Raw genomic sequence first — 15,424 nt, forward strand, 5'->3', positions numbered from 1 at the left:
TTTCTGCAGCCCCTCAGTCCCACCCCCCCCCCCCCCCCCCCTGTCTGAAACAAGCCGTTTTAGACAAACTGAACAACCTCCAAAAACTTGAAGAGTAAGTTCTGAGCAGAGCGCTCCGATAACTTAGACAGACTTAAGCGGGTGGATGAGCGCCCCTGTACTTGGTGGGTGGTGCTGTTCCTGGATCAGATGACCTGCTGGGGGGCGTGGCTGAGGGCGGTGACTGTATAGTTGTGACATCACAACCTTGAGGAAGTCCTGACAGCGTGTATAAAGTGTCTGAACACGGACTGAGCGTTTTTGAAAATCTCCCTCTCCACAATATGGGACCTTTAACTCCCCACCCCCCCAGTTTTAAGGATTTAAACAGGATATTATTCGACATATTACATAGCAAATCGTGTATGAATAATAATTAATGAGCTGTCGGTTGGCTGAGATTAATACATGATAATGGGATGGGCTCTAAGAAATAGCAGTGCACCGACACTGAGGTCACATGTGTTTACCACACGTGTTATCTATGTGTGTGTGTGTGTGTGTGTGTGTGTGTGTGTGTGTGTGTGTGTGCGTGTGTGTGTGTGTGTGTGGCCCAGTCATCCTGGAGCATTGAGTCAGTGGCTCTCTTGTTCTCCCCTAATTGATCAGCAGATGGCATTGACAAATGATGAATAGGTTGGACATGGTGCACCCCTCTCACTCTAAACACATACACATGCATGCACGCGTGCACACACACACACACACACACAGTGGCGCCCCTCTCTTGGTGTCATCACTCTTGTCCTACAAGACTCCTAACACCCCAGTGGCATGGGAGAGTGAGCGCATCAAACCACAGAAGAACAGCCCTCCTCGCTTCACTGAGACAGAGAGACTACACAAAGGCATGAGAGAGAGAGAGAGAGAGAGAGAGAAAGCGAGGAAGAGGAGATTCCTTACATAGCTTCCCATTTGTATGCACGGCTGCCGTCAGAGAAATGAAGGTATCCCCAGATATCCCATCCCTCCCTGTCCTTTCATGTGGCATTCAAAGGCAGCTCTTTCCTCTTTGGGCCTATTGAGATGCCACCACCTGTAACTGGATGCAAGGTTTCTCTCCTTTGTCCCTCACACACACACACACACACACACACTAAGACTGTGGGATAACATGAGTAAATGAAAGAGGGAGTCAATGAGCGAAAGGGTTCACATCTCCCTCCCTCCGACACAATACACCACGCAAGAAAACTCAACTTGTGTCTACGACCAAATCAAAACTGCAGCGATTCAGGTGTCACTGGACAGCTTCAAACGCCAGGATCCAAAACAACTTAATATGTTCCTCACATCAACTTTGGTCTTATTTTTTTTGTAGTTCAGACCACAATTGTCTATCGGCTATGATGACGTTGCACTCACTGAAGCAAATACTGAGACGTGGGAACGTAGTGACGTCAGGGAAAGAAGAAACACCAGCGGTCAAACTATCGGACAGGTTGGAAACGAGCCGATAGTTCACCTGAAGCCCCCTAAAAAAAAAAAACCCCATCACCAAATAAGCGTCGCTAAATAGCAGCATAGGCCAGGCATACTGTCATGTTGTTATATTACAGCAAATGTCTTCAGGAGGAGGTCGGGGTGGGAGGGTGGGAGGTTGCGTCAAAATGTCATTGTGAGAGGGGTTGACAACAAACCACCTTGTCTCCCACTAGCAGTCAATATTAGCTTCTTTCACAAACAGCCATGACCTCATTACACCATTTTGGGAGCCTTTTTCATTTGATGGGAAATCAAAGATTGGAGCTACATGGAACCAGTTCAAGGAAACTGGTCAAAAGCAACACAGTGGACCTGAGGTCCTCATTGGATTCGAGACGCAAAGACGCTTTAGTTTGTCGTCGGCGCCGTTAGAATTTCTCAAAATATTGGCTTTAAACGTCTAAATCCTGGTCATCGAACGTAATCCATGGTTTTCGCAGTCCCACTGTCCCACATCGGCATTGTTTTGCGGCGACTGTCGTGGTCCTGTGGGACCTTTTGGAGGGCACCGACAAAAGACCTGCGTTGCCGTTTAGTTGCGGGAATATTTCACTGGAGGAAACGCGGCGATAGTGACCGATACGCACATTGTGAAGGTTAGAGTCATCAAAATGAACCCTGAGCTTCCAGCACAGCAGCAGAGGGCGTGTGGCGTCGGTCGCCCCCCAGCTCCTCTGTCTTCATAACTTTGTGAAGGAGTTAACGTCTTAACCTCTCTCTCTCTCTCTCTCTCTCTCCTGACCACCTAGGGTCTCTCTCACAGTCCCTGTGGCCTGAATGTTAGTAATGAGGTGGCAAATTACTGTCTTAAAGTTTGATGGAGAGGTCCCCCGCTGACATCCTGACACACACACACACACACACACACACCCTGCCCCCCCCCCCTCCTCCCTCAGGGCTGTCCTCGACCCCCTGCCAACTGTAAAACAACAATGCTGCAAACTCTTTATTGATGAGACAGCAGTGGTTTTCACCGACTTGCCATTTCCCTCCAGCCGTTTGAAGAATTGTTCTTCTCCGTTTTTCACAGGACAGCTGATTGGCGTTTGTCCAGGACCAGAAAGCCTGCATTTCAACCACAGAAGAAGAAGAAGAAGAAGAAGAAAGGACGGACATCAGGAGGAGGTTTGAAAGGCATAAATCAATGAGTTTCACTTGCTTTTGTTGAGATACCACACAGCCTTGATATATATATATGTATATATATATATATACATATATATATATACATAAGTAACTTCTTCATGAAACACGAAATTGTTTCCCTACTGAGCAGAGAAGCGCTACTGATGATTTCATTTCAGTGTGCAGGCTCCTTCCCGCCACCTCCTCGAGATTTAAGCTTTAAAGCCGGACTGCAGGACGACTCCCCGCTCCTTGTCTACAAACTGTGTTGGGACCAGTATGAACACCAGTCTATTGCAATCCAAATTCAAAGTCTTCGTAAAGCTGATGACGCTCAGCGACACGTACGACCCCACCCCACCTCCAATTTACATTTACAACAGTCAAAGTTGCACAAATGCAGATAGAAAAAAAATTATAATAATAATGATAATAATGGTACAAAGAAAATGAAGAAAAACATAGACGTATATAGTATAATGATAAGGAAAAGAGAAACCTGATAATAATAACAATAATTTTACAAGAAAAGAAAGTGTCCATCTTTTCTAAGCTAATTTTCCGGAAGCCACTCAGCCTCAGAGGGAAGGTTGGGGGGGTGGGGGTTAGCGTCTTCTTTGTCATTAGAAACATTTGATGTCATTTTTGTGTATATAACATGAGTGGGAATCCATAACAGGAGCTGGAGGAGGTTTTTTCTACGGCCTTCTACTGTTGCTACACATGACGTGGAAAGGAAAAGTACCGCAAAGGTAATCTCCCTCCTCCTGAGACTGAATACTCCACTAGGTTTCACCAACCTATGGAACTCATGAACTCAACCGCAACTCCCTCACTGTCTGCCTTGTGGAGTCCATCAGGAGGCACAGCAGTGTTTAAAGATGACGGACAATCATTCGTTGGTCTCTGCAACACCGCTGGACGATGCAACGATCCGGAGATCACCTCGGCATTCATCGGGCAGTCTGCTGTTGGTGGTTTACACAATGCTTTCGAGTAAAGTTACGGCCCCGGTGCTCCAGTGCCAGGCTGGTGGTGCTCTTCTGCATCAGCGACCTGGTGGGAAGCCTGTGAGGGATCTGACATGTCTCTGAGAATGCTGCTTCTTCTTGCTGGCAGGAAAGAGTCAGGCATGGGGGGGGGGGGGGGGGTAGCTGATGTAAAATCCCCCATGATCAGATGTCTTTATGCAGATACAGATCACATGTTAACACCAGCTGGAAAAGTACCGTGCCACCAGAAAAGTGCGCGACCTGTTCCATCGCAGTTACACGGCCGGTGCCTGGAAGTCCCACATATGAAGGTGCTATCAATGAAAGAAAAATGGACAACATCATATGAATAAACAGTGTGGAGGTGCAGTGCTAATTAAACCATCTCGTCATATATCATGAAATGCTTTATAAATGCTGTGAAACATTGCAGAAAAACACCACATTTATCTCTTATGAAACAAATTCCCTGAAGAAGCCTTGCCCCCCCCCCCCCCCCCTCCAGTGAGCATTCTCATGGGAAAACTAACACCTCACTTCTTTTTTCCCTCCCTCTCTCCCTTCTTCTCCCCCTCTTCCTTCTTCTCCAATAAAGAAGAGAGAGCTGAGGGGGCCATAACGGTGGCAAGGCAGGTCTGTTTGATCCCCGTGCCATGCTATCTTCAGTTTTCTCCATTCAGCCCGTATGGACGGGGATCAGTGGAGTGGACCGCCCGTCTGCCCAAAGGGACAAAAGTCCCCCTGCTAATTGCTGCCACATCAAATGAAGAGGGACATCCCAAATGGGAGCCCTCGGATTGATGGAGAGGGGGAGAGGGAAGAAAAAGGACAGCGAGTTATTCTTCAAGCCGCTCGCTGGTTTCTCTCCTCAGTCTTTGTTGAACGTCAGCTGATGAAGTCTGGTTATTTGTTAAAGTCGTGGCGATTGTTCAGGATTTTAATATCGAGGGACATTTCTGTCTGTAATTTGCAACATGCAATATGACGTAACACGTTAGACATGAAAATGCATTGGGGGAGGTCAAACTGGCGGCAACTACGGTTTGTACACTCTGTTGATAGGTGGCATCTTAAGGTAGTGGCTCATGGGGATTGTGACATTTGGTACCGTTTCTGATATGTTTAGAGAAAATAAATTCATGTATCCCCTTTTAACCTCTTTTAGTTCATTATTTTGGTTTAAAAAAAAAGTTCCAGGTACAGCAAATCTCCATGTGCCCAGCATTGAAACAGCAGACAAAGTTATGGACTAGCAGCTAACTATGCTGGCGTCGGCTCTTGCAAGTTGTCGCGTACCGCCACAGTGTTCGAGACCGCAGAATCAAATAGCTTACAGGTTGCTCAGCCTTCGTTTCATTAGAATATATATTTTTTCTTTCTTTATAAAGTGTGTCCATGAATAGAAGTACAGCTCTAACTCGGCATTGAGGGGCCGCACAGCGGAGCCAGCAGCCGTGTTTGGCTTCTTGCTTCCTCACAGAGCAGTTGGCTTGTCGCCCCCGCAGAACACCGCAACGGATAGCACGTTGAACGCAAGCGCCTCTGTGTGCGCTCGCGGCTCACGCGCCACGCCGTCTAGCCAGAGCACTAATAAAAAAAACAAACACTTAAAAGCCTCCTGAGGACGTTATTGAGGACCGTCCAGCGCCTATTCATGTTGTAGCTTCGTCACTCAGTCAGGGACAGACTTTCATGTTTACGGGGCCGAGTCAAGTCAGGAAAATTCATTGTATTCTCTCTGTTGTTATTTTACGATAGAAGCAATAGTGAGATCTAGTCTGATTTTGAATTCAGACTTTGAGTTTTGCTTTGCTGAATCAAAGAGTTGAATGAACTTTCCAGTTGTGTCCAGACGTTGTTGGGTAGATTACAGATTTAATGAAGTCCCAATAATAATGCTAATGTCATGATGGTAGTCGAATTTTCGCGGTGGGTCCGTATCTTTCTTTTGTTTTATTCCTCATCAAAGATGAGTTGTTTTTTTTTTTTTTTGGAGGAGAGTTGGAGAGACATTCCCAGATTAGTTCTGCCCGTGCGGCTGCCTGCTATGTTATTGGGAAGCAGACAGTAGCTGACTGACTGCCTGTTTGACTGGCTGCCCCCTTATTGTCCTTCGGCAACGAGGAAGATCAGTGGACCAGGACCCGGCAACAAAAGGCTTGGAGCCACCACTCTGTGTGTGTTTGTGTGTTCGTGTATGTGTGTAGCTGTCACGGCCCAGTGATATAAGTGTCTCGGGGCCCCGGCCGGGTCCCTGCACCACACAGGGACTGAAAGAGAGGAAAAAGCTGTCACTTCAGAGGGCCTTTTCAAAACCTGCATCACTTTGGAGCAAACAGGCCCTGAAAGTCACAGTCCATATAGCCGCTGCTCAGCTTCTGCATCAGATGATTTGTTCCTCGAGATTAATAATGGGTCGCAATATGATCACCCAGGTAGGGAAAAAAAAAACCCCAAAATGATTCTTTGTACTACTCACAACTTGAAGAGGGGTCGCAAAGAGATACTGCCTCATATTAACGGGTCAAAAAGCAAAAAAGGTTGGGAGCCACTGTGCTACTGTGTGTGTTTCCATTTTTTTTTTTTTTTTTTATGGAAAAAGCTCTTAAGCATCAGGCTGGCATTATGTCAGTTTAAGCTGATTGTCCTTCTACGACAACAATACTGCTGCTAAGTTTGTTTTCCACTTTTAAGCTCGCAAAACGAACTAGCTTCTACCCTGGAAAAGCTGATGTTATTGCCTCTTAACGTCCGGTTGCTACAGTGTGCTGTTGGAGTCCTAAAACCCAGAAATGAGTCAGCAATTTTACACTTCCGGTTCCCTTGTCTGGAAGTCAATGGGTTTTTGGTTAGATGCTTGAAATAAGGTCTGTGGTGAACACAAGCTTTAGAGATTTGAATGTTTTGTTCCACTACTCAACCAGTCCTCCACCACCTGATGAAACATAAACGTGTGTCGTGAAAGAGTTTAGAGTCTTCAGCTGTTAGTCACATGTTAAGAAATACATTTGAGACCCTTTTGGTATTATGTACAAAAATACAGAAGATACTTTCATTTTAAGAATACTTCAGCAGTGGCTTCGGCCTCCAGCCGGCTTTCTTTAACCCATAAGAACCCAGACCCGTTTACACTCCAGACCAAGTGGACCACATTGAAGACATTTCTGATGGGGTTTTTTTTATACTACCCCTTAATGTCAAAGATCTGCGATGGTACATATATACGTTTCATTGGGCGTTTATGGTAAATTTACTTGTTTTATTGTTTTATATTAATTTGTTCAAGAAACATGGTCAAAACAGGTTGACTGTATACAGGAGACACTATTATAGCATTAGAATTGTTAAATGGGTTTTAACTTGCCTTCAGTATCAAAATACAGGCTTTTTGAATTGAGTTGCTTCCTTCACTTGTGTTACATGTCACACCACCATTTTGAAAAGGTCCCGACCTGCCACAGTCACATGACTGCGACATGACCACCACACCAGGATGTTACGTATATGTCTCTTAGGGACTTAATGAGTTGAGATCAAGCACAAAGCTGTATAAGGAAGATTCTGGGGCCTTTGAAGTGTGCGTTACACTGGTGTCACCATGGGCTCTTATGGGTTAAACCCAGCATGCTGGATTTCCCAAAGGTTAAACTGAACATTCAGCCCCGCTTTGACAAACAGAAGAATGTGCCTGCAGCTCTCAGGTGTCAGTGTACGTAACCGTGTAAATGCAAAGCAAGTTCGCCATTCTTGAAAGTGACAAAAAAAAAAAGGTATCATTTGTTAAGAAAAGGTTAAAAAGGTTGAAGTTGAATGGGGCAAGTACTGCTAAGACTTCGCCCTCTGATCACTACGGTGATGTACGGTCTGAGTTTTTCCCTCATAGCCTCCCTGTCATTTCTACAGCCCCCAGTTAATAAGACATGAAACTCTTCTTTCTTTTTACAACTACCCAGCAACATGCACAGGAACTGAGGGAAGTTCACGAGGAACTCAATGACATCAGATACGTTTCAGTCAAATCATCTGGCATCCCGAACATAAAATACATGAGTGAAATGAACAATATCTTATCTTAACAATATCTTATCTATCTCTAAAAAGTATAAAGAGTAATGGGATTAGAAACGTTCTATTGGTCCAACTAGTGAGCAATTGGTCGGACAGCTCTGGCATTTATGACATTTCTGGGAACCACAGGGGAAATACATTTAATACATATTTTAGAATTGTTAGACATTAGACGAATACATTTAAAATGTTAACCTCTCAGCTCTGTGAATTTTTTTCAATTTCACAATACATAATAGGCATAACCTGGAACAAAACTTTACGATGTAATTATTTCCAATGCAAAACAAAAAGGCCAATGAAATACTGGCTTTTAAAAGATATTGATTCTGTCAGGTTCAGTCTCACAGTTCTCATCAGGCTCATTTCCAGCCACAGCAGGCAGCTGCACCGAAGTTAGCAACTTTGTCTGGGTGCTGCATTTAGAAGCTACGGGCACATTTTTCTTAGTAGTTGGAGACCGAAATAGAGATGGATGGAGGGCGAAGGTTTCACTTTTCTTCCAGAAACTCCAAATAATAACGGGAGAATTTGCGACCCAGGAGGACACTTGAAAAGAGCAGAAAGAAATGGGAAAGGTGGTGACTAGGTGCCGGGGTTCCCCATGGCTCACAACTAGAGCCATTGTTCTTCCTTCGTGTTTAATATTGTTAAGGTGGATGTAATCAATAAGCCTTTTTGGCTCCTCCATCTCCCTGCACATACATTTCCATTTTTATGGCATTTGTATGGACCCCTGAAGGAGACAACGGGGACTCTGTGCAACATGCTGAACCAGACTCTTTCTCATCAAGGACCGCTCCCTCTCCAAGCTTTAAGCTTCAATTCTCCAACTCCCTCTTAAAGCTGGGGTGGGCCGTTTTCTGGCGCGAACACCGGCAGCATTTGTAAATACAGCCCCTCCCCTCTCTGTTCTACGCCCCGCCCGTCAGGCGAGCACGGACACGTCCACGCGCTTCGTACGCGCACGCAACCCAAGCTTGATCTCGACTACAGGCCAGCGAGCCGGGCCCAGGAGTTCGTAAGGTCAACCGGTTGCTTTTTACACAGCTATAAGGATACCTTCAATTGCCACGCTAACTTTTCCTGCTGTATTTTCCACCATTGTATCAGACCGTCTCCTTCTGAACGGCTGTGCATGCGCATCTGCATTCATAGAGGTCGGGTTATCAGCCAATAGGACCATCCTCCCTCTGAAACGACCCGTGATTGGCCAAAATCTCCCGTCACGGGCTAGATTTTCTGAAGCCTGAAAACAGCCATGAGGAGGTGCAGAAGTCTGGTTTCCTCTCGGACCACTTGAATTACAATATACTGAAAGCTTCTAATGCATTTTTCTGCTCAATGACGGCAAAAATAAAACTGCCTACCCCAGCTTTAACTGCCCCCCCCCCCCTAAAATCAATATTGGGCAATACTGTTAAACCCTCAGATGATGTTCAGTGACGATGAATTTGAAATTCTCTCTTTCTACAATATGGTGACCTCCACGGTTACAGTTAATAAAAAGGGGACACAAATTGCAAGCCTGTGATGGAACACAAACACTCCTGCATAAAACTCAGACGCACGACACCACCCCAACCACGCCCTTACATTCCACCACACACACACACACACACATCAGGGTCACTTTTCATCTTATGCTTAAAGCTGCACCATTATCCGCTCAGGACGCGATGTTCTTCACTCCACTACACCTTCTGCACACACTTGCGCTCTGGTTCTATGAGCTTATTTTTTTATTTACTTTTTTTTTTTTTGCCATTTCTTTTTTATTATGTTTCTGGGGTCTATCCTCTTAAGAAGCCCTAACTCAATAAGAGCTAAACTTACTTTCAGGGATCCGAGAGCTACTACTATAAGGTCGGCCAGACAGATGTCATTTTAACATGCGGCGCTGGTTCGCTCCTTGTTATCAGGCTCCTTTAAATCATCAGAGGGAAATTCTGGAATTCGTCCCTTATGACACACACTCTTCATATGCATATGCCAATCCAAGCAGACGAAACACTGTGTGAGAGAAAAGGACCGTACAATCATTTACCGTGAAAGTAAATCTCAGTCGTCCTGAAGCCAGTTTTGATAGACCCTCTGCCAAATCTGAGCATGGCAGCTGCCTGAGGCCTTTGTCTCCTTCCTTGCCGGTTGTTTCGGCGTGTTGACCAGTGTTGTTGTGCTGCTCGTTACACCTGACTGTCCTCATCAGCTCTCATTGTCTTCTCATCGGGAGTTAGATCTAATGAGGGTCAGTCTCTCATTACTGCCCATCTCGGCTCACCCCAGTCTGACCTCTGACCTCTTCCTCCCCACAGCCAAGAGATTTTTTTTTTTCCCCTTCTTTCCTCCCTCTCTGCCTTATGGCCAGACGCAGCACAAACTTTTCAAAGATGGGGCCAGAATGCGAGAGGAGAAAGATGAATGCAGCTTTCCTTTCAAAGTGCATTAAAATATAACATTTCAACAAATTTTACATTTTCACCAACAAGGACTTCAGAAAAAAGGGGAGTGAAATATAGCCTCTCATACTTCTAGTAGGATGGTAGTGAAGGGCTGGGGGGGGGGGTGGCTGGCAGTGGGGGTCACAGGAAGGGTGGAGGTGAGGATTAGGGGGCAACAATGAGTTAAATGTTCCCCCTCCAGACCACGTCGAGGCCGAAGCATCCCCCCAGTGTCCATAATTTGTCTGGAATAATTGAGTGTGTGTAGCCAGGGCTCAGGCCTTGCTCTCTGGTAGTTGGAGGTGAAGGGGCTCTCCAGAGAGAGTGGAGGACCCTCGCTGTCAGACAGGAATCTGAAGAGACCTCCCAGTAGCCCTCAGCGGTGAGACCCCGCAGCCCCGTTTATTCACAACCCTCCGTGGAGGGAGGCTGGGAGAGGGAAAATGCTCTCGTCATGTTTTGGCGATAACAGGGGCACACATGGACAAACGGCCCGGCAAGCCAGGTGACTCTCACACTGACGATACTGGTGTAACAGAACGACTTTTAAATGGGATGTAATGCATAACAACAACAACAACAACAAAATGTTTTAAATGTATTCATTTTACTTTAACAACAATAATGTACAAAGCGTTATTTATAATAACACGGACACATAGAGACGAGAAAATGACTCGGTTAATGGTGTTACCGGAGGAGACGCAGGTGGATGATGGAGGTGGGGAAAGTGATGGTGGAGGAGTTGGTATCAGATGTGATGATGGAGGAGGAGGAGGAGGAGGCTGTATCTCCGGTCTTTTTTTGAAACCGACACATAATCCTAAAAGGAGACATCCCAGAATAACAAGATGCTCTTTCTGCTGCTGAGGGTCCGTGACATCAAGCGTGTGACTGACTGGTGTTGACTTGTGCTCCGCCACTGAGAGTCAACTGTCAATGATGCACTGCCATCTAGTGGCAACGCTGACACATGCTGGACTCAGGAGGGACCACTGCCTGGCTGTGACCCAGGCACCTCCTGTGATTGGAAGGTTTTCATAGAGAACTACTGGACTATGCTAAGTACTGTATATAGAAGTATACATAACGTACTCTTCTAAAAGTTTTTTTTGTTACATTTTTATCATAAAAACCTCAATAAGGCAGATGTGAGATGAGATCAATTATCATGCAGTCAAAGCTGCACTAATCAGTGTTTTCATCCTGATGGTCAGCACTGCGGGTTGTCCATTTACCCCTGATGAACGTCTCAAAGGCTCAGTCTAAACTTTGAAACGTTAAACGCTGCAGATCATTTTTGAACTCGTGGAGCTTTCAGCCACACCTCACGGCATGTAATGACAACTAAACCGTCCCCGTGACAACCGAGCAAATTCCATCCGCAGGTGAAGGCCGTGAGGTGCGGCTAAAAAGCTCAGAGAGAGCAAGAACGTGGACTTGTGATAAAGAGTCTTTACTAACGCGACTTTGAAGTCAAAGTGTCTAAATGGTTTGTCTTCAGAGACTTTCAGCTTCACTTGCGACTTGAGACTCGACTCGGACCTGCTCCAACAGGTCCACCGCCAGTACACACTGTGTTAAAAAAAAACAACAAAACTGCTGTCTGGCACAGCCCGGGCTGTATAAACACTGTGTATGTCCATGTTTGTTATGCCCCTGTATGTCCGTGCCACTGGGGTGAGAAAGACATTTGTGTAATCTTTTCATCTGAACAAACCGGGCAAATAGAATAACCCTGTTTATGTTTGCTCAGTCTGTCACAGCACATGCCCTTCACCTGGGGCTGGGCAGGGGGTGGAGGAGGTGATGCGTCATCGTACAGCCTACTTATGTTGAGCGTAACGGCATGAAACGCACACTTCTGATGACATAGGAAGAGCTGACTCTTTTGAAGTTGTATGTTTGCTTCGTTCATCACCTCTCGGATAACCCCCGACCTCTGTGACATCGACAGAGGTTACTCCGGTTCAGTGTCTGTGTGGCCATGTATGGGATATATGGCAGAGCACAAACGTTTTGACGAAGCCCTTAATGGAGTTCAGGTGCCCGTCCGCCAGAGCAAATCTCTCGCGTGGTGGGAGAAAACGAATTACTAAAGTTTTAAAGTCCTTTTTCTATCGGCCGAGAGCTCTACGGAGCCGACCCGATTTCACTGACCACCATTTCCAATGTCGAAAATCTTTTGTTTTTTGGCCATTTGGGGGCAGCGGAAACAAGCTGTAAATACAACACCGACATATTATCACCTTTTAAAGGTGCCCTGTGGAGATTTCTTGAGGACACTTCCTAAAACGTATCCCTTAAGGTCTGACTAATGTGCTTTTCCTTACACATAAAACATTAGCAAAGCTCAGCTCCATGTTCACGAGCAAGCGGCCTTCTTCTTCCCTGCTATTTTTTGGCATGTTACCGCCCCCCCCCTGTAGATCAGTGGAATAACGTGAAACCATTGGTAGGAGTGACGAAGACAACTAAACACACAGAGCACTTCAGTGGGGCTTCTGTGGGACGCAGCCAGGAGGAGGTTATGATGGCAGGCTTTCCTCCCCACATTGAGTGTGGTCATTCGGAACAGCTAACCCCTGACGTGACAACTGAGCAATCTTCACAACAACTATGCAAACTCCACCCTCTGAGGAAGACAGTAAGATGTAACAAATGGCTTGCTGCTGTCTTTAGACTCATGCCATTAGAAGTTCTACTACTGTCTCCTGTGGTGTACCCCAAGGCTCCACCCTAGGTCCCATTTTCTTTTCTTTATATGCTTCCACTGGGTTCTGTTTTTAGAAAATAAAACAGCCCTTGTCACTGCTACGCTGACGACACACAGCTATACTTCCCCTTGAAACCAAGCGAAACACATAATCCGCAGTCTCCTCTAAGTTGTCTTGAGGATGTCAAATGCTGGATGGCAAAACATTTTCTCCAGCTAAATGAGAGTGAGACAGAGGGCCTTATTATTGGTGCCAAAAATATCTCTAGTGGTATAGCTAATTCTGGGCCTCTGTCTTCAAAGCTCTGTGCACATGCCTGAAATCTGTAATCAGTCATTTTTGACTCAACTTCCATTGAACTCGTGAAAGTTCACTGGAAGTTTTCCTGGTCTCGTATTTGAATACAAAGATTATGTTTGAACAACATGATTGGTGTAAATATGATATAGAACATTAAGAAAATCTTTAGATTCCTTGTTCTCACACACAGATGTTTCACGCACCGTGTCTAAGCTTTAGGAAAAACATGTTCCACTTTGGTTTCACACTGAAGTTGTCCTTCATGTTGCCAATCCATCAAACACTAGTTATGGTCTTTCCTGAGAGTCTGGATCACTGCACCGTACTGAATCAGACATGTTTCGGTTGGATAATCAGGGTTGTGACCTGTTATCTGTTGGAGTCCGGCCAGCATGTCTCTTACACCTGTTTGGCCAAAAGTGAAAGCTCTTTGGAAACAACACGTGAGGTTCTCTGCTGAAACGGAACGTGTATTGGGACGCCTTTGAATAGTCCAGAATCATGAAGGTCACGAGGTCCTTGTACACACTGCATGGTACTGCATCTAGTCTATTTAGTCCGGTTAGCGGATACTTGTGAGGGAACCTGAAGGCGTTCACTGGAGTGAGGTCAAATCTTTTTCCATCTATGACTGACAGACAAGGTTATCCCAGCTCTTTTTTTTTTAAATCATTACAACAGACGTGTAGTGAAGATTTTTCTTTTCTTTGCACCAAACACTCTTTGTGCATACAAACAGTGCAGTGCAGCTGCCATTTGCACAGCTGTGTTGCTCTGGAGTCCTGCCAGTGTTTTTGAGTCCACACGTGCTCAGTAGCTACAAAACACAACATCACACACACACACACACACATATACACGCCCAGAGAGAGAGAGAGAGAGAGAGAGTGATGAGTGAAGAAAATTGTCAGCCTGTTTTTAAGCATGTAATCCACTGTCTTTTAGTCCAGTTAAATTCTCGTCTTGATGCATTAATATGCACAGAAAGTACAATAATTAAAGGGGCTCCCACTGGTGAAAATAATACCGGTGAAGTCATCAGGCCTATCTTGGTGCTCGATGTTTATGCTGCAGTTTAGAGACTTGTAGAAAATAGTTTCACACTCAGGAGTTCAGACTGAAGCTGTGAGTTTAAGAAATAGACAATAACCTGAAATAGAGGGACCACTGACTAACCTGGCTTTCACGTGTAAATCCAACGTGAAAAGCTGGACCTTTCTCACAGTGAACACACCTCATTTTCATCAGTTCTCAAACACAGGTGTCATTCATAGGAATAACAGCTGCCTCCCGTTGCAGGTCCAGGCCGTGGCATTGCCCACGCTGGCTCACCTGATGTGCTTTTCCTGCTGCGTCCCGATTCCGTACTGCATACTTTTACTTAGGCCGTTTTCATATTAGGGACGATTTCTTCATACCATGCCTGAGTACGATTGATGAGATCAGTGCGCGCTGGGTGCACACACAGATGTTTGAACGGTACAGTCAAATAGGTATGGGGTCAGATACTAAATAGCAGTCTCCTTCCGTGTTTTCACACCTGATGCGAACCGTACCCGAGTACACATGAGCCCTACTCGAGACCACCTTTTTCGTGTGGGCCCGGGTACGGTACACTGTGTTCACATTAATCAAACAAACTGGACTTTGGGGGCAAGTGTACTCCGAAACAGGGTCCCTGATGTGAAAGCCCCCGAAGTGTGTAGTGTGTTCGCACTGGAAAATTGAGTAGACTCAAAAAGTCACACAAAAAAAAATGCTGTTGATGTACGCTACTGTCTCATGATGCAAGGCAAAAACAAGACGTGACTGGCGATCCTGGAACATTCCAAGTGGGCTGACCCTGACTTTAGCCAAGGGCAGGGTTAGCTCTGAGTCTGCAGGGTTATCCCCTGAAAACGCGGGGCTAAGTTCGCCCACGACTAAGCCCAGGCTAAGGGAGCTGTTAGCGCCAGGCTAAGAAAGCTCCTTAAGCAGAACTAAAGTAGGTCCTGTGTTGTTAGCTTGTGTTGTGGCCCGGTCTTAAAGGTGCCCTGTGTCAAATCTAGTTTTGAGACTTTGTTGGTTTGTTTAGATGGTGCTCACATGGTGCATATTCCTTAAAAAGGGTTCTGTTACAGTTAAGTTACCTCAAACTAAAAACCATGTTCCAGATTAGAGGCACTGGGTGTTTTGGGGTCCCTAGGTACATAATTGGTATTTTTCTCAGCAGACATGTGGACTTGTCATGGTGTTAATAACAATAACGATGGCTCTG

Source organism: Enoplosus armatus, chromosome 1, assembly GCF_043641665.1.
Source record: "Enoplosus armatus isolate fEnoArm2 chromosome 1, fEnoArm2.hap1, whole genome shotgun sequence".
NCBI classification, from domain to species: domain Eukaryota; kingdom Metazoa; phylum Chordata; class Actinopteri; order Centrarchiformes; family Enoplosidae; genus Enoplosus; species Enoplosus armatus.